We start from the raw sequence: 20,351 nt of genomic DNA on the forward strand, positions 1-20,351 counted from the left end.
TTAGAAAAAACTTGTTTTTCACATCTGTCTGGTCCTTATTTTCCTCTTTATCTCTTCCTGATGACTCCATTACAGTTAATGCTGCACCTCCCATCATCATTTGCTTGTATAACACATACACGGCATCATATCAGACTTATCACAGAGTTTCGACGTATGAAACTCTTTCACTCCTTACTGCTCTGTTACTTTCCTGTGAGACATCTCAGGTTGTTTGTAGACATGTTGAGTCAACAATAAAAATTGAATTCTCCAGAACTGTAAGGGCGTATTTCCGTCAAATCTGGTATGAGTACAGAGACATTCATGCTTCTGAAATTAGTCTCCAAATGTTGCTTTGGTCATCCCTTGAGGCTGCTCACTCTCTGCTTTTTCAGAAATTCTGAATATATGTTGTCTTAGGAGCACTACAAAACTGAGCTCCTTCCTGTGGCCTCTCTCTCGCTTGCTAGGTGACCGTGATTGTTCCACAGATGTTGGCAGCTGCTGTCGCTTGTTTGTTCTTCCATTCTGTGAGCACCATGTTTGTGGTAAATCATCTGCACAGCAGCTACCTGGTCATTCCGATCCCACTTGTGCCGTGATAATCTGTTTACTGCCCCGGCCACCTGCTGAATAGATGTGCTTTTTTTCTGTTTTAACCTTTTGTTTACGTCATTATTATGATAAATATATAATTGCATATAATACAAAACTATTAACAATGTCAGCTACACACTTTGTTTCTATTTAGATTGTTCATCTGTTTGGGAATCTGAGTTCATGTAAGGCCATGTCAGAAGTAAGTCTCTGCAAGTTGCTGTCACTGATCAGTAATCATCAACAAGTGAGTTCGGATGCTCCTTTGGTTTGGAAGAAAAAGAGGAAAACTTGATTTTAGGTTATGGCAACTGTTTTTCGAGGTGCACATCTTCTGTAGATTAGGTTAGAACTGAGGAACTTTCTTCTGGTTTTGGAGTTCATATATTGCTCAAAATGTGTGTATCCATCAGAAATGGATAACTGTATTTGCTTGCTTTCCTTTTTTCCCCTCCTTCCATTTTTAAGCAGCTTAAAACTTAAGAGAATAGATAATATACTCCAATAAAGAAAGACAAAATAGATCAATTACTCTGGAAGCCGTAATAAAAACTGCCAAAGGGTGTTTTTAAGAGACTGTTCTGTCAGAGAGTGGCAGTGTGGTAATGGTCTGCAAGGCTGTAACAGCCAAGTACTGTGGGGTAGAAGAGGCAAATGGAATTCCTGTGAAATGGGGAGACTAAGTTCTGTGGAGAGCAGATAGTTCAGCATGAAGGCCCCGAAAGATTTGTGTGGAAGGAGTCCCGTGTTCAGACACAGATGCTATCTGCCAGGAACATCTGCCACTCCAGATAAATCCTCCTTTTCACGCAGTTTATGTCTCTGCAATGGAGCCCCTGCGGGTGGCTGTGCCCTCTGCAGCTGCTGGAACAGCTGCCCTGGGGCTCCACGCGGGGTAACTATAAACTCCAGCATGTTTTCTTAACTTCTCTCGGTGTCGCTGTATCAGATGAGTGTGACTGGTCTCCTGCTCCACCTCTTCCTGACTTTGCTTTATCACTGAATTCCAAAAGAGCCTCTATATGGAAAACCTGACGTATCTTTTATTTTTTAACATTTACATGCAGCGAGAAAGGATTCACCATAGTGAACAGTGCGGCTTTTAATACAGCATAGATGTGTTGTGGGTGAAGGCTTCGTTGCTACAGAAAGTGAAATATCTTATTTTTGTGCAGTTCTAAAGATAGGGTGTTCCATCAGGCAGAAAGAATTTACATAGTGGTTACCTGTGTTTGTCTGTAAGCCTTTGCTGCCTGGGCTTCTGAAATGAGATACGGTGTTGAGATGCACAAATATCCACTAGGTAATACTTTTTGTCAAAAACTGAGTTATATGCAACATAACCCCCTGTAATGTTCCTAGTATTCCTATTAACTTCCAGTAACTTATGGTGTATTAAATAACAGGAATAATTAGAATGAATGTAGTATTAGCCAATAGCCTCCATAAGATGCTTTGAGCTCTGGATTTTATAAAGTTCACTAATTGGAATACAAGAAGTGACAGAGTAGAAGGCGCCATTGAGAGTGTTAAACAGCCAAGTAGCACTTGCTGCTGTTCTCGTCCCTGTTTTCAGAGCACTGGGAAGCTGATTTTGGTGCTATCTTGCTTTAAAACTAAGTGGCAACAAACTTAAATAAAATTCACTATCAAGATGATTGATAGTTTGGCTGATTCAGTGAAAAAATAAATATATATTTTAAAAAATTTAACCCATGGCAGAGTTTCTGCTGTGCTTGTAACTGGTGAACTACAGAAACCAAAAGACTTAATTAAAACATGCAATTTCAGTTTCTTGGACATCACACAAGCCCATTAAATGTAGCAAATATTTTAATTCAGTTTAAAACTGAACGTAAGTTGCAGTTTCTTTTCATGTTAAATACTTCTACTCAATGGATCTAACAAGGATTACACGCACCTTCGGAAAGCATTCTCACTATCATGATGTTCCAAGTAGCTGGACTTAGTAGATTTACATAGTAGATACACTTTGTCCCACTGTTTTTAATGAAAATATTTAGTTCATTTTTTTCTGACTTAAGGAATTGAATACACTAGCTGGGCAATTGTATTAAAGGATCTTTCTTATATTGATAATCATCAATATTTAACTACAGGGGATTTTCCCCCCAGTATCCTACAGACACTTAAACTGTAGAACAAGTCAGTTAAGACTGGTTTAGGGGAAAAAATGTTTATACGTTAAATGTTTATATGTTTTAATTAATTTAATCAATGCAAATTATCCCTATTTTAGATGTTGCAGGCTGAATTTTTCCCAGGGGCGGAGCGGGCACCGACTCTGCTGGAATGACCCTGGAATGAGTTGGCAGGGCAGGAGCAGCCGCTCTTATCTCAACCCGCTGTTTGTAGCTTCACCCGCGCTCAGGACGTGTGGCAGGGAACACACTGAAATTCGGCAGTAGGAAAACATTCCCTACAGATATTTAGCTGCCGGTTGCAAAGACTGACAGGAGGCACAGATGGTGGTTTTCCTGGAAACTATAATATAATGCAATTTCCTATTGGAAACGTTGGTGAAAGCTGCTTACTTATCAAGAAGAAATCACACTGACTGTGCAGGAAACTCTTGTGAAACAGTCTCAAACTGCAGGGACCAGGTTTCCAGTAAATGCAAAAATATTGACATAGTTCATTCTCAGATAACATTTATAAGAATGAGCAGAAAACTGCATTGAGTTTAGAATTCGAAAGGGCAAATGGGCCCTCAGCAGAGTTGCACTGAGGCTGAACTGACTTCAGAATTTGTCACACTGGTTGGAGATAAACAGATATCTTTCTGATAATTGTCAGCATATCTGAGACATCTTGTTCTTGATGTTCTGGTGGCTTTTAATTTCTATTGCTTGGTGAAGGAAATACCATTTTCTAGCTGCTTCTTGAATGAACTTGCATATTTACTGCTGACATCTTATTCCATTTATGTCTGAATAAAATACTTTAATTTTACAGTCTAGGAGGGCTGGTATAATATTAATGCTGATCTAAAGGTGGCTGGTATTACACTATAAGATTTGGAGTAGGAATTTTCATTTACGAGGGTCCTGAAATTAATTAAAGAGGCATCTTACTGACATGAGCGGGTTCCGATTTGTCCATCTACTGCTTGTCATGTGCCCCTCCCCACTCCACTTTATCAGTGACAGGGTTTTTTACCCCTTATTCATCAATTTTTTCTACCAATAATCTTGATTTCTTGTAAGGCTCCTCATTGCACCTATATGTATGGCAAGACCCTTCCATCAAACTTTAAAAAGCCAGTTATGACCTTTAGTACTGTATGTTCTAGAATGCTGGTGAAGTGTTTGATAGGTTTACACATTTGACCATTTTATTTGAGTCCTTGGCCATACTTTCACGTGTATGTGAGCGGGATCCTTCCTTAGATATTCTTAATGGGTGTCATTTTTTCCAGCCCAGTATGAGGCTGGGCAAATGTTTCCAAAGGCAAAAAAACTCCAAAAGTCATTTTAGGAGAAGTAATGTGCAAAGGAATCTGGGGCGTCTGTAAACCAGGGCGCTCTAAACCTAAAGTCTCCATTACAAAAGCATCTCTGAAATTACACCTTGTGTGTAGCCACTTGTTACCCACATTCTGTCCTATCCATGGTATTCTGGGAAACTATGGTTAGGATTTGTACAAGTTGCTGGGACTATAGCCACATAAATGACACTGAAATAAATACTAGTGTGTACTAATTTCAGTGTATCAATTGTCATGCTGTACAGCAATTGCTGTGGTGTTGTTTTTTTTTCTTTAAGAGATTTTTTTAAAGATTCTTTAGTGTCCTCAATAGGTACACACATTTTTTTTTTCTAAATCTCGCACACCACAGGATGAAAGCACAACTTCCATAGCAGATTTTGTTACTGCAGGAGCCGTATATATTGAAGAGCCTTGATATATCAAATAAATTAATAATCTGCTTCCTTCTGTGCTAATGGGTGGAAGCATGAGGAGTAATTAGTTTGTCACAGAGCCAGTTTCTTAGGGATGATTGATAAATGGTTGTTTTTACATAGCCCACACAGACACAGGGTGCATACCAAGAGTAGACCAGTTTGTAGGGAGGTCACTGGAGTCTACTGGCCTTTCTTCACTTAAATGAGCCTTATGTGTTGTAGCTCTTGTGGAAAATATGCAGAATATTCTGATAAACTCTTATCTAATGCTTAGATCCTGCACACAGAAGTTCAAATGAATCATTTTGATGTGCAGGTCACAAACATAGACTTTCGCATGAATTACTTTGTCCAGACATTTAGTTAACTTTTTTTCATCGTTTCAGAATTGATCCAACTTGTGTTGAAATCCGTGGGATGTTGCTTTGACTTAAATGATGGGGCCAATCAAATACGTGAAGGATGTGACGCTGGCACAAGGAACAGGGTGCTGCCTTTTTATGCTGTTTTAGCATTTATATAAAATAAAGTTGAGCTGACAGAGCCCTAAAGGAAAGTAGGTCTTCTGTTAAGTGCAGTAGAAAACAGATTTGCAAATATCATGGTGATTAGCATGGTTAAAAATGCTTATGAAGGCTAAAAAGGACAGCAGTCATTCTGCTTATTCAAAGCGTCTGCTGGAAGCAGTTAGAAAATTTTTGCCGCTTTGAAGTTTGCCTTCGGCTTACCTTATTTTATAATATAAATGAAAATGCAGCTTAATTGTGATTAATTAGTTAATTAGTTACTGCTGTGTCTTTTAGCTGCTTTGCAGTATGGCTTGCTGTATGTTATTATTATGCTATGAATAGAAGATTCGTAAGTATCTCACTTTCATTGAGAACTTTTGCTTTATTAAAGACTAATTAGATTAACATTTGATGAATTCTTCTGCTATACTGTTATACTCTAGATTTAATATACAGATTGAGATCTCATATATTCAGAGCCGTTAATAAAAAACTTAAAAGCACATACACAGTACATAAAGAAACAGTAAATGAGAAATCCAGCCTAATGTGCAAGAGCATGAAAATTGATATGCGTAAGAAAAAGCCTACTGTAACTTTCTTTTGGACAACCAGATAAAAGTAGGAGCATGACAAATCTAAACAGTGACAATTTTCCTAATGAACCGTTATCTAAATACTGAACACTGGTTTCTAACGATGACACTATCCATTTTCACTGATCCGGGGTTTATATGCATTAACGTAAATTGTTTCTAGGCTCCTAGAAAACCCCAGAGCAATCTATGAGGTGAACTTGTGCAAACCTCACCTGGTCGCCGCTGCCCCATCGCTCCATGCTGGCTGCCAGAAACATTTTGCCCATCGAGTCAGCCCCTTTGCAAGGTGAGCTCAGCAGAAACTCCAATATTCCAGTTTTTCTAGCAGGAGTAAACAGCGGGAGAGCTCCCAAGAAGGCGGCCGCGCTGCCCTGGGCGGTGTCACCCAGCTCCGTGTGTCCGTGTGACCCCCCTGCACATACGGACACTTAATCCTTTAAGCTGCAGCCGCGGGCTCGTGCTGGCGCGGGGGCTCTTGCAAAAACCAGGGGCCTGATCCTGCCATGGGGACTGCTCTGCGGAGCCTGTTTGTCATTGTGAAACGGGGCGTTAGGGGCCTTTTTTGGACAAACCGAAAGGGTGTTATTGTAGCCCGAGAACAGTTTGACCTTTGGTGTAGTTAACAAGAGACAAATAGAGGCTGCATCGAACCAGGAGAGCTTTTTTGGTACGAGAAAAGAATTTTTACCGTAGTAGCAGCTATTCTGCAAAGCTTTGCTTGTTAACAGAATAACAAACCTGGAGCAAAATAAGCTAAACTGCCAAAATATTATGTTAGTAAAATTTGATTTTCTTTAGAGCTACTCATCACAGCTGTGTTTGTTGGGACTCATATCCCTTCCCACCTTGGAAAAACAATGCTACTTAGCAAAAGCCTGTGACATCCACTTGGCCTCTGGAGAGTTTAGACAGTAACCAACATTAGACCTGAAAAAGAGCCAATGTGTGCTTTAAAAAATATTTCACTGCAAACCTCAGAATTATTTTAAGCATTCAAAAATAACATTTTAATTCAAAGAAAAAACAAGTGAGGAAAATGCTACTGCTATATAATCTCTTTAATGAGATGGTAGGTAAATGTAAATTCTTTCCATTTGAATAAAAAGCGTGTAATATCATGATTCTGTCTACTTAGCTTGGTTACAAATAGTCTTTTAAATAATTTGCCTTTTTAAACTGTAATGAAGAATTAATTTATGTTTGCCTTCCTCCCCAAAGCAGTAAAGTGTAATATGTGCTTTGACTTATGAAACAGAAAAGGAGTTGACCCCTAAAATGAATGAAGATTTTGTCATTCATGTTAGGCGCGTATGTAGCCTGTGTGTTTTCTTTAGTGTATGTAATACACAGGTATTTTCTTATTTTATGCCATTATTTTTATTGTTAAAGTACCTTATAAGCTAATAGTTCACAGTAGGACTCTAAGACAGACTCTAAGGTTAATACCTGATAACTTTTTGGTTGTCAGTATTTGCGATCTAAGTATTTGCCTAGTTCAGCTTTTTTTTGTTATTTTTTGTTCCTTTTGGCTAAGCTTTTATTGTTTATATTAAAAGCAAACAAACAAAACAAACCACAAGTCTCTATTTACAATCTTTATAATATAGTGGCTCTGTTTGTAGGTCTCACGTTAATATTTTCCTTTAAATGCTTTATTTTTGGAGAGTGGTCAAATTGTTAAATGAACAAGTACTTCTTTAATCTCAGAAGTAATATTTCTATGAGGAGATAATGTGGGGCAGCCCAGGATTATGCCTTTTTTTTTTTTTTAATGGTTTGTAATATTTCATTCTTATCACTTGTTCGGCTAAGCTCTTATGTATGGTTTGTATTTTGAAACACAAAGCAAAACCCCCAAACTGTGTTGATTTACGTTTGATAAAATACCAGTGACAGTTGAGCATAGAGTTTAAGGTGAAGTGTGCTTTCCTTTTGAAATTCAGGCCTCATAAACTTCAGCGTGTAGGCTTTTTGAAGGAGAAGAATGCAGAGATTGGGAGATGGAATCGTATTCCTTCCGTCTCTGGGGAGAGCAGAAGGTAATAATGTGGCTCCTTTGAGTCTGCGGCTCTCTTGGTTTTATAGAGACGACTGCTCTTACAGCCCCCGCCAGTCCATCACTTATTTCAGTGTGCAGTGCCCTCAACTAACGGTTTTCCCATTATCCTGGTTGGGTTTGTCCAGCGCGCTTTCCCTGAGGTTTGTTTGAATAAATAGATACATGATTCCCTACACAATTATGCTATGTAACTATCGCTGGTCACTGATGGTCTGGAGTAACTTGGGGTAGTTGTGGGGCAGAGGAGACCGTTGTGCTTTGACCAAAAAGGTCCAAATTTGGACAATATCCATCCTTGTCGAACTCGCCCAGGTGTTTCTCGTGGCAGACCCACGGGGCTTTGTGCCGAGGCTCAGTCCTGGCCACACAGCTGCAAGGGGACCGAGCGCAACGGCGAGCAAGGGTGTTTGAGGTTTACTTTGGTGACTTGTTTTCGAACTATGCCTCATTGCAAAGAAAGCAGTGCCAGCCTCAGTGGAGGTGGAGCCTCTTCCCTGACCTGCCAGGAAAATGAGCCCGTACTTAATACACCTTTAAACACAAGCCAGGTATTTTTTCTGTGCATGTGGTAGTAGTTCAGCCAGATAGGAGTCCGGTATGAGTGTGAAACACATACATAACCTAATGCGCTTTTTCTTTACCACCACTAAGCAGCCAGGATTACAGAACTCTTGGGGGTCTCCTCATGTTTTTAGATTTAATTTTTAGATGCTGTTGCTATTGGCTTTCTTAATATGCTGAGTTAAATACGGTAGTTCCCTGTCCATCCTCCCCCAAATACCGTTCTCATTGCTGATGGGTCTATGAAGTTAATGGACAGCCCTGAAGTTCATAATTACAAGTAACTGTGTTAGTATGAAAGTTGTATTTGAGCAGTGCAGGTTTTTTTCATGGAATAATTTGTAGTGGCTCAGATGAAGTCACCACATTTTTGAGGTGCTGATGTTTCTGACATGTGGCTACATCTGACACGAGTTAATAGACAATTCTGGTACTGTTATCTACTTACAGGAGCTAAATAAGACAAAAACTAAAGTTCTGTTGAATTTTGTTCAGCAATACAAATAACTTTCAAAAGTTCATCTTTTAGAAGTGCTCTGTGCAGCAACTTAGGCTTAGGTAGAGTTAGTGATTCAGATGGATTAAACAAATCACAAGGTTAAAGTAAAAATAGTTATTTAGGACTGTGGTTGTCAGAATGTTATTTTTATGAGCTGAAGTGGTTTTGTTGAAACATCACTATGACATTAGTGAATTAGTGGGTGTACATTTGGGCCCTTTATACCCATGTGTAAATTGTCTATAAAGGATAGTTATTCATGTAAACGGATTATCAGAATATTCCTCAGTATACTTTTATCTGAAATGACGGTACCTCAGAGGAACACAGCCAGTTGGTGGTACGTGATAACGGGCTGTGGTGTGGGCAAAGATCTCCATGATCATCGCAGGGGATGTGACCGGTCCCCACTGACATTTCTTCTTACTTTTCAGTACTGTTGTTCTAAGTATAGATGATGTAATATTAATGGGATTCATTCAGGACTGTTTGTGGTTTACCTTAGTGCGAATATTCAGCAAGTTCATATTTGGTCATAACATGTCTGAAAATGCTTTGGTAATTACTTTTAAAAAATTAGAAACTTAATGTGCAAATCAGCTGAAGTAAGCAAGACTTAATTTGCAAATTTTAGATTAGTTGCTTCAGAACTGGCATTTATCTCAACGCAACTTTTAGTCCCTTTCATTTTTTTAATCTGCTACAATGTTTCAAGTTGTAAGAACTTTGATGGAAAACTTTAAAAAGGCGACCTCAATTGGACCAGTGCTGCCAACCCCATTAATCACATATTCATTCTTCAGAACCGGTGTCTCTGCTTTGAGAAATTCAGCCAGTTTCCCCTTGGGGCTGTTGGCAAATGAGTTCTGGTGGAACCTGCTGTGTCTGGATGTGCCGCTGCCCAACGGGACAGGACACGGGGACACGGGTGTCTGTGCTTCAGCAGCTCTGTTTCCGAAAGGGACCACAAACACTCACCCGTCTAAGGGGCGTTGTGGTGAACTCGAGCTGCTGAGACAGGTGCACGAATGTTATTTTCTTTGGATCAGTCACTGCAGGACTTGGGAAACCTCCGCAGAGGGTCGGTGGTGAACGGGCTGGGAGAGGAGCAGGAGCGTCTGGATCCAGCGCAGCTCCTGCTGCTGCCGATGTGACCCGGGATCCTCATGTGGCTTTAGCAAAAGTCCCTCAGGCCTGTGAACCCAGCTACTGCAGAGAGGTTTTCCTGAAGTATTCAGAGCTTGCGATTCGCTTCAGTAGCATGCCTTTTATTTGTTTCATTTGAACACAGCACGATTCTGTTTCAAAAACATGGTTCTGTGCTAAAACATAGGACAAAACCCAATTGTTGCATACAAATGGGAGGGATAATAATGTCTTTTCTAGTCAGTAGGCTTTTTAACTTGAGCTCTTTTACATTTGACCTCTGATTTGAATGGCCAAACTGCTGAAATTCACTGTTAGGTCATTGCTTGTGTAGATGTATTAGGGACTCGCTCTGGTGCATTTGTGTGCATCTTTTTTCCCTGCATACTTTGGATAATTTCATTAGCTATTGTTCGAAAATGTCATTAGACATTAAATCAGTTTATTTAGCTATTGTGGGCTAATCCAAACATACAGAATATAACACACGGGTCCTGACCGTTCCCTGTTACCAGGCTTTCGGCAGCAATTTGCTTTGCAGGCGACAGGTGGCGGGGACAGGGGAAGCGCTTGAAGCCTCTGGGTATATTTTGTGAAGCCTACAGGAGAGGCTGAAGGTGCTACAGCTCCCTTCGCAGCACATGAGAAACAGGAGAGGAGATATATAAGAAGGAAAATAGTCCAGGGCCTTACTGGCTTCCTTAACAAATCCCTGGGTGCAGTCTCCCCACCCGTCAAGCCTTAAATAAAAAGATGTAAAGCAGCAAGATTGCAGGCTCAAGGCTTTGGCTGGCAAGCAAGATTTCATAGCCAGCTGACCATGAGGCATTCCTGGCTTCTAAAATCTGCATGATTGAACGTTACTCCTTGAAGGCTTCCAAATTTTGGTGAAAATTCTTGCAGAAAAATCTTTTAAGATGAAGTTGCACGGTTGAAGAGCTATTTCTTTGAAAGGATATGGAAAATGGAAACGGAGTTAAAACATCATTTCCTCTAGCTGTCCATTTTACGGTTGTCACTTTTGACCTATGTTCATTTGAAAATACAATTTATTAATACATCTCTAACCCAACAGGTATTTTGATAGTATAAATCTGTTGTATTTGTTGTTAATAGCAAACTTTAAAGGGAAGAAAAAAAACGAGGAAGAATGCAACAAAAATGTTGACCTCAATGAATAAAAATTGGACTGTTTGTACTATGAGAAAATGAGATAATTATGGCCATAAAATCCCATGCTCAAAGAATGAAAATAAACAACATACATGTTATGTGGAAATGGGAGAGCCATTGCATTAGGACAGATTCACTGAAATATTTTCTCTATAATAATTCTTAATAATGTGGGGATATTTTTTTAGTTAAGGACTAAAACTGTCCTGGAGAGTGTTCCTGGAGTTTGGCAGCAGTGCAAGAGGATGGTTTACGAACATTCCACACCAGGAAAACATTTGGAAACCAGTAATGTGGTGTTTGGCCACTACTGTTATAAGCAGCATTAGATGCATTTTTTGTTGCATTACAGCCATCTGGCAGGTAAGTGGTCCATTTGTTTATTAAAAACTGAACATTTCCTAGCTAGTCTACTTTGCAGTCATTCCATATAAAATTTGATTTTAGGCTTACTCTTTGGGGCGGGAAAAAAGAAAGTGATTTTTTTTTAAAAAAGGCATATAAGAACATAGGGTTAAACCATCAGTTAAATACAGCACAGCAACACTGCGAAGTAGTTAGAGCCATTGTGAAGTTTGGCTCTTGTTTCTAGAGTTTAGAATGACTTTTTCCTTTCAGGAATAGCTACCCTGTTTTCCCCAAAATAAGACCTACCCCGAAAATAAGCCCTAGCATGATTTTTCAGGATTTTTGTGGATGCTCGAAATGTAAGCCCCACTTCAAAAATAAGCCCTAGTTACAGTTAATAAAAAAGTTGATTTAAATAGTGTCCAGGCAGCTATACATGTAAAAAAGTAATATGTTTTGGAGCAAAAATTAATATAAGACCCTGTCTTATTTTCAGGTAAACAGGTTAAATGGTTTTCTTAGATTGTTTGTGTATTACAGAAACCATATCAGATCAGTCTGTAAAGTTCAGCATTTTCTCCGAAGCATCTGAAATCCTACTACAAAGAGTAATTGTGTCTTAGAGTCCAGACACTAAGTAGAAGGCTGAAGTAATAACACTGGTAACTGGCTTTAATTAATTGTAGTTTTTTTACTTAAGCTTGAAGGGTGGGAAGGCTTGCTGTAAAGCCAACCGAGGGACTGGGTGAATGAGCAGCCGCTTCAGGTACCACTTCAAAGAGAAACGCCCAAAACAGCAACAGAAGGGAAGCTGCTTTTGGATTCTCTCAGTTCCTTCTGACAGCCCAGAGCTTGCACAAGAAAACAACCTAGAAATGGTTATTTTCTTTTGTGTTACACAAGCAGCTCCCAGCAAATAAAACTGGAGGTGGAGCAGTCCACCTGGTAACCTGTGCCTACCATAGCTGCTGAAAGAATCTTATCTGCCTTTAATTGTTTTTCCTTCGTGACTGAGGGACATTCCTCACACTGTCTCCAGGCAAAAACCTGATAAAATTCAGGAGCCAGTTGTAGCTCTCGGTTGCACTGGTGCTTATTTTGAGATTCAAACCTTCATGCGTACTCCAGGTTTATACCTTATTGCTGAAACAGTCGAACGGATCTTGGTTTCTAGCATTTTTGATTTTTCAGATTTCTCTGTGTGCAGTATTGCTGTAGTTAATACTAAAGAAGTAGGACAAAGTGCCTGAAAATGGAAACCTGATTTTTACAAGAGTTCTCAGTCTTTCCTTTAGGATCAGCTGAAGCTCCAAGAATTGTGCTTTCATGCTAATCATTTTTTTTTAATTTGTTTAATTTGTTTTTAATCTGTTTTTAAACTTTTCCTATGCAGTCATGCTGTAGCTTCCGTTGACCAGCATCCAAGATGCAGGCTGGTGCTCTGTTCCTGTAGGTGACCCTCCAGCTGGTCAGCATCCCATAATTTGGGAGTTGTGGTCCCTGCCTCCGTGTCTGCCAGTGCTACACACCACGCACTGACCCAGTCAGCGGGCGGTTGCTGTCTCTGTCTCCCACATTATTTCATTCCAACATCTCTTCTAATAGCCTCGTCTTGGCTTTGGGCCTGCAGCTTGGGATTTACTGGTCACAAAATTCAGAAATTTGGTGACAACTAATGATAGGAGAAGGGGAAATGGGTACAAACTGGAACACAGGAGGTTCCAGTGAAATTTGAGAAGAAACTTCTTCCCGGTGAGGGTGCCAGAGCCTGGCCCAGGCTGCCCAGGGAGGTTGTGGAGTCTCCTTCTCTGCAGACATTCCAACCCGCCTGGACACCTTCTGTGTAACCTCATCTGGGGGTTCCTGCTCCGGCGGGGGGATTGCACTGGATGAGCTTTCGAGGTCCCTTCCAACCCCTGACATTCTGGGATTCTGTGAATTACATGTGTGCTCGCTCTTTGTCTTCAGGCGTCAGCTGTAACACCACTGCAGGGGTGCTGAGGTGTGGTACCGTCATTTAAAGGACGATGAGGAGACCAGTTCAAGCGTAGCTATTACTGATGATATAATAGGTAAAAAGGACCAAATTTATGCATTTGGCAGTTCTAACCATTTTTTACAGTTACTTTATGTGAAATTAGACCTGGAAAGGAGTGACTTCTAATAAGTATGAAATTCTAAAATGTCACCTGTGCCCAACTTCTACAAATTTTATTATCATGACCTCTGTAAGAATTAAAAGTCAGTTCATGTAGTCCGGAGCAGCAAATATTGTCAGACAGTGTGTAATGGAAATTTATAAGAGCCAATATTTAACATCTTGAAATGGGAAGTATCCAGGATAATTTTTGAAATCACTTCACTTGAATTCTGTATACATTACTACAAAATATGAAGGTAAATATTAAGGTATTTTCATCAGATGGCTTTAAATTAATCTTTCATTTTCCTTAAAAAAAGGCAGAACCTTTGAGTAATGGAGAAACAGAGAACTCCTCATATTGCTATAACTCTGAAGGATGACACTGAGAGAAAAATTACTTAGAAATAATTCCATTTCTATGTCTAAAGCTCTGGTTATTTCGGTCCAGAATGCTTTAAAATAATCTGTTTTAGGCCTTGATACTGCAAATTAACTTTGGATAGTCAGATGCATATATAGAGAGAGAACAAAACTCCACAGAAATTCACAGGTCTGGTGTAGCCCGGGGTTCTGTCTCACAGGGCTGTTTGTGGTGCTTTTGTTTATTTTTGAAGTGTTCTAGAATGCTTTTTCTAACTAAATATATGATGTTCCATATATGACAGATGACTAGTACCAAACTTCAAACCACCCGACAAAGCAGCTTTCCTTTGCTTCGTTTAGGAAGATCTCTTTGATTTTGCTTGTCTTTAAAGTGTGCTGTATCTGTTTAAACCAAATTCAAAGAGTATCACGAACTGACACCTGCTTAAGTCTTTAATTAAAAGTGGGTTAATCTCTAACAATCTCTACATACATAAGCAGAAAGTATCCGTGTTTAATGTGTACTTTGAACTGACATTCATTTAGAAATCAAAGATTTGTAAATGAAACACAGTATGCTAGACATGGTGGTGTTTGACTGGAATCACTTCTTGGTGGCATAGGCTAATTTTCTGGTGCTGTCAGCCTCTGGGAATGCATTCTTATTAAAAATTATGCATAGAAGGAACATATAAAAAGAAGGCTATCTTAAAAAAAAAGTATGTGTATCAACTATATATAAATATATTTTAAATAGGCAAATATATACAGTGGGTCATGTAGTGGAGAATTGCTACTCAGTGAAAGGGTCAGCAGAGGGAATACTGTTTGTGTTTCCAGAGGTGTATACCCTGTAGGAAGAGATGTATTTTCTGTATTCTTCCCAACAATTTTTCTGAGATAACATGTCTTAAAATTAAAGAGTTATCTTAGATTAGTTAATGTTCATTAATGTTAGTGCATATTCTCTTTCTCAAAGTTCTCAGCCTTCCTCCTCCAAAAGACCTCCCCAGTGTTCTTGAAACAAATGTATAGACAGTCTTGTGGTTTTGTTTGTTTGGGTTTTTGGCAGCTGGGGATGGTAAATGGCATTAAGTGATGATAACCATTGATTTTCAATTATTGAAGAGAAAAAGAAGAAAGAACAGCCTCTTCAGTTTTTGCACATCCATAGTTGCAGTTATCCCTACCCACTGGTGGCATCTATAACAATTTCCAGCACGATAGTATTAATAGGTCTGATCTCACCTCTGCTGTCCTTACAATGAGGTTCAACATGATATTGGAGAACCTCAACCTCTCTCCCAAAGAGAAAACAGTAGTAATGATTCTTTTTGCAAAATGAACGTGGTCTTGTTCGGCAGGAAGCGAGGCAGAAACTTCATAAGGGCGAGATGAACAAAGCCCTTAATTTGTTAGAGGAAGGAAGCTGGTAGGGAGAGGGAGAATGAAGGTTTATAATAATGTGTAAATGAGTATGAAGGGGACACAGATTGCAGCAGGAAGGAGGTCGGGGGCAAGCGGGAGACATAAAGTTTGTGGGGATGAGTGGAGTGAGTTGTGAAGGAACCGTGGAGAACAAAAGGAGCCCCTGGTGCAGCAGTGGGTGGGAAGGTGGGACAGGTACCAAGGCAGGGGGTGGAGCGGGGATCCAAGGGCATCCCCCATACACTGGTGAGCTTGGCTTGCATGAGCTTAGAAGCCTCTCACCCTTTTGACGTGCCCATCCTGTCTATCTGGAGTCCTTGCACTGTCTGTGTTATGTGTTGAGTTAAATTAGTAGCAAAGTTGTGTGGAAATTCACCCGGAAAGGAGATGAACATTCCTTGAAAACATTTCGGAGCTGGTGTCTGAGGGTACAATGTTAAAAGCATTTGCTTTAGATTTGCTTTTGACCTCCTGAAGAGCTCACCAAACTAGTTTTTGGTAAGACAAGACAGTGCAAACAACTTTGGCTTGATTTAAATGTGGGTAGTTGTGCTTTTAGGAAGCAGAATTAAATTCTGAGATGTTAGGTTGTTGCTGGGTTTGTTTGTTTATTTTTTTAAGAAGCTTTATTTTCCTTATATACTATGGTTTGTTTATATCGCTGGTTTTAAAATATTTGGGATGATTTTGGGGTCACTGTCACCTGCTGTTTATGTTTGTATTTGCTGGGGCCAATTTATACAGTGATACAAAATGTGACAATCGAAGGATTATGGTACTTGACCCTAGGAAAGATTACACCTAGTGTCTCTATGAGCTGCCTTCAGGGAAAGGCAGCTGGAGGAATATTAAAAAAAAAAAAAAGTATTTTAGCTGTGACACAAATATTTCTCTACAAAGCTTATTGATGGCTGTTGTCATAGCATGTCCAAAATTCATTCAGGTAAATCTTTCTTTGCCTTCTTTTCTACTGTCTGAACTTTCCTTCAAAAAACTATAGCCACCAGTGGAATATTTCAATTAAGATTTCAATTAAGAAATTGGGACTCTGAGGGTAAACGCTGTCCACGGCTGTTTTTCTGAGTTATTTTTAAGAATTATTAGCAAACCAATATGTCTATGATTGTAATAGGCAGCAGGGAGGAAAAGAAAAAAAGACAGTCTGAATAAATTCTGGATGTGTTCTGTTTCTTGTATTTAAAATCTTAACTACTTTTTACTGGACTGAGTCAATCACGGAATAATTCAGGTTGGAAGGCACCTCCAGAGGTCATCTATCCAAATTCCTGCCCAAAGCAGGGACAGCTGTGAGATCAGACCAGATCCCCAAAACCTGTGAGGATGGAGACTGTGCAACCTGCGAACAACCTGCTTCAACGTTTGATTGTCCTATGCTAAAAAAAACCCCATAAATATTCCCTTATATGTTCAAATCCATCTGGTTTTCGATTTATGCCTATTTTCCTTTTTTCATCCCACTATGCATTGTTGTAAAGAGCCTCAATCAGTCTTCTCAATGAGACTCTTGTGGGTGTAACGTGGTGGTTGTTAGATCCACCCAAACCCTTCTCTTCTCCAGCCTGAGCAACCTGGTGCCCTCAGCCTCCACCACAGGGCACATGTCCCTGTTCGCTGGACTCTTGGTGTCCCCGTATTCAATTTGCTCCAGTTTACTGAAAGATTTCTTGTACTGGGGGGCCAAAACTGTACAAAGAAGTATCAAGCTGGTCTTTATGCAAAAAAGACCTTTTTGTCTGTTATGTGGAGACTTAGGTTTTCAAATGCTTTGTATCTGGCCACGGGGATCAAACTTTAGTTGGTGTCTTGCAGGTGGATACTTCAGGGGAGGAATCTTTTCTAGGCCAACTCTAGGTTTTGGGATAACGGACTTTTAATTTTTTTTAACAATGGCACTTAAAAGGATGGCTGTTCATGGAACTGCATCCATGTAATGGGTTTATGGTTTGCCTTCAGTGGACAATTTAAACCAGAAGCTTGTTTTTCTATAGCTGGTATCTTACACAGTATATCCTTTCTGTCTTTTTACATAGACTCTAAGATTAGTGTGGTTGAATATATTGAAAGTAATAGAAAACAGACACAGAAAAACTGTTGCATGTTTAAAAAAAATCATAAAATGAAAGAGGAAGTGCATCATTTATTATAACACCATGTAGACTAATGAAAAACACACTGCAGGCTGGAAATTTGTTAAAGAGCTCGAACTCAAAAAGTTTCCATTCTCAAAAATGCCTTTGGGCCTCCGGCTGTAAGCTTGTAGCTAAAGAGGCTCTATGGTAAACTGACAGAAAAAATAACTGCTCCATAAATATTCAGCTCCTGTTTCACAACAGCTGAAAATAAGTTTTTAAAAAGTGTTACCTATTGATACTGACTGTACTTTATCAAAGTAAAAGGGAGGCAGTGCATTTATGACTAGAATATTAAATTGGGAATTAAACACTGGGGAGGTGGGCACTAGGCACAAAAATGTGACGTTCTTTGTTCATGGGAAAACATGAAAAAGGATCAAGTGACTTTCTGAGAGCTACAGAACAGCACTTGGTATTGGCAGAGCTGGTATTAAGTAATTCCTGGCTTGACTCCTGTGCTCATTAACGAGACTGGGGTGAACACCGGACCTGCTCCCACTCCCCACCACTGCGAGCAGGTGCCAGCCCTTGGGCTCCAGCACATTCTTCAGGCTGCATGAAAACGCCCTCAGAGTGTGGATGGTATTTGCGCCATCAGTGCTCAGGTGAATGGTATCGGCCACTGAGAGAAGACAGAGTTTTGTGTCTCTTCGCTTTTAATCCGTGTGTCTTTCCTGCAGAGTCACCCCACGCTGAGTGCGTGTTGGCTTTGCCTTTCCCCTTGGTCAGTCCTTGTCAATGGATGGAAATCATTAACGTTGGCTTTCAGGCAGTTTGAACTGTCCCGATGGCTTGGTGGTAGCGGTGCTGGGGAGAGCATTAGAGCCGTGATTCCTTCTTGCCGTGGACTGGCAAGCTGTTTGCAGAAATAACACCAATGACACCTTCTGAGTGCTGATGTTCCTCCAGACTGTTTCTGCGGTTCCTCTGGATGACAGAGGTTCCCCTGCCGGGCAAGGAGCCCTGGAGCGTCTCAAGATTGTGAGACCCTTCCATGAAGTCCAGATTTTACAAACCTATAAAGACGTTGTAAATTGGATGTATCTTTGTATGAGGCCACTTAGGTGTCTGTTTGTGATCCCTGAGAAAGGAGTACGGTCTGGGAGTAAATACTGCTTGCCTGAGCTAACTCTTCAGTGAGGACTTAGTAAATATTTCCCATACCTTTTCGAAGTAATAAATAGCAGGTCTAGAAGTCCCAGTTTTGGTAAATATTTTCACTGTTATACATTGGTGAAATAAACATATACAATAATATTCACGCTGCATTGCTATAGCTGTACTTACATGAGGTGCAGGCCAGGAGAATGTCACTCTGAGATTGAGCCGCTGGGAGGAAAAAGGAAAAAAAAGAGAAGGTGAAACAGTTGTTTGTAGGCGATTGAAAGAAATTAAAAGAAAATGTAATCAATTCTGATAAATACAGAACACTTTCATTTTTTTGTCTTATGTCTCATTGTCCCGTGCTCTGTGTAGGATTTACAATATACAGTGTTTTCATCCAGTGATTAGAAAAATCTATAACATAATTGTTCCTGATGTTTGGTGTTGAGTTGCTGGATGTACTGACTTGACTGTAGCTGAAAAGTTGATAGAATTAATGTATCACAGTGGTGTTGGTGGATTTATTCACGTTTGTGAGGTGAATTGAGGATCTTGAATAAAAGCTGTAGATTGATCTCAAAATAGAAACATAACTTCCTTCTCCTCATTGAAAATGTCATGCTCGGTGGGTTAAAACTGACATGTAACAGTCCCGATATGAAATATTTGTTGTGTAATATGATACTATGATAAATGTCAGTTTGGTGTGTTATTGTAAAAAGTAGTGGGTTTGACATACTGTGTTAGGCTAATTCGCTGTGGTTCCTGAGTGTGTATTTGCTCCTTTGCATACTGTGGGGAAAAAACGTGGAGAGCAAGTATATTTCATTAAATTATAAAAAGAAAAGTATAATATATCTGACCACTCAAAATTTATAATCAGTTTTTCAATATGCAGATGTAACTTATCTAAAGGAGAAGAAAAATTACATAAAGCACTAATTTCCTTATGTTTTGCAGTTAAAAAAAAAAAAGTAAAGATACACATATATAGGCATTAAAGAGGTTTAACTGGTTTAGCTTAAATAAATGATCAAACAGTAATATTTGGAGAGCAAGATAACTTTTAATAACAGGTGAATTTTCCCCTAAAAAGAAAGATGGACTATTTCAAGGGTACTTAATTATGACTGAATTTTGAGGTAAGCAGAATACTTTATTTGGGAAAAAAAGCTGTTAAAGATAGCAGCCTGTGCCCCTTCGTTCTTTTTATGTTGACGTTTTAATGAGAGGTGCAATAATGGTCTGTGACAGATCTGATCTCTTTCTGGTGCACGTTTTTCCTTCCTCTTTCCTCTACTATTAGCACTGGTTCTGGTCCGAGTTCCAGTCGGAGCTGCCCAGCTCCTCTGCTCCGCTTGGCCTCTCCTTGTCCCCCACTGGTGTTTAATGACCCAAGAAAAATAAACAGCGCAACCGGTATTTTGCTTGCAATTTTAGTTTCATAATTTGACGAAGAGTAGTAAATAGAAGCACAAACTGTTGTTATTATTAGGTGGTCTCGATCTGAAGAGAAAGGGATTTCCATGGCTAAGGCGTATTTGTGATGTGTCACACAGGTGGAAATCACCTAACGCCGACTCGAGGGCTCGGAAACTGTGCTGTGGTTTGGCGGTTTGGTCGCAGACCCTGGCTGGCCTCTCCAACGCAAAAATGAATGTGCCACATATTCCTGCAAAGACGCAGCAGATCTTCTGTTTACACTTCCATACAAATTTAAATCGCGTTCAAGGGCCTAGTTAAGGCTGCTGCCCCATGCG

General features: G+C 39.8%; 2 protein-coding genes across 5 annotated transcripts in view; one reads left to right on the plus strand and one right to left on the minus strand.

Annotated features, from left to right (window-relative positions):
* C14H7orf50 (chromosome 14 C7orf50 homolog) overlaps positions 1-20,351 on the plus strand; it is a 126,713-nt gene that overhangs the window by 53,952 nt on the left and 52,410 nt on the right. The gene's annotated exons all lie outside the window — the stretch shown is intronic.
* GPR146 (G protein-coupled receptor 146) overlaps positions 1-20,351 on the minus strand; it is a 52,936-nt gene that overhangs the window by 10,752 nt on the left and 21,833 nt on the right. The window contains exon 2 of one of the 2 annotated variants that reach the window (XM_065644895.1): positions 18,775-18,816. The gene's annotated coding sequence lies outside the window, so the exon portion shown is untranslated. Of the gene's footprint in view, positions 1-5,826; positions 6,005-18,774; positions 18,817-20,351 lie in introns of those variants that run through there. The other variant, XM_065644897.1, reaches the window with a different exon arrangement.

Source organism: Caloenas nicobarica, chromosome 14 (assembly GCF_036013445.1).
Source record: "Caloenas nicobarica isolate bCalNic1 chromosome 14, bCalNic1.hap1, whole genome shotgun sequence".
Lineage (NCBI taxonomy): Eukaryota > Metazoa > Chordata > Aves > Columbiformes > Columbidae > Caloenas > Caloenas nicobarica.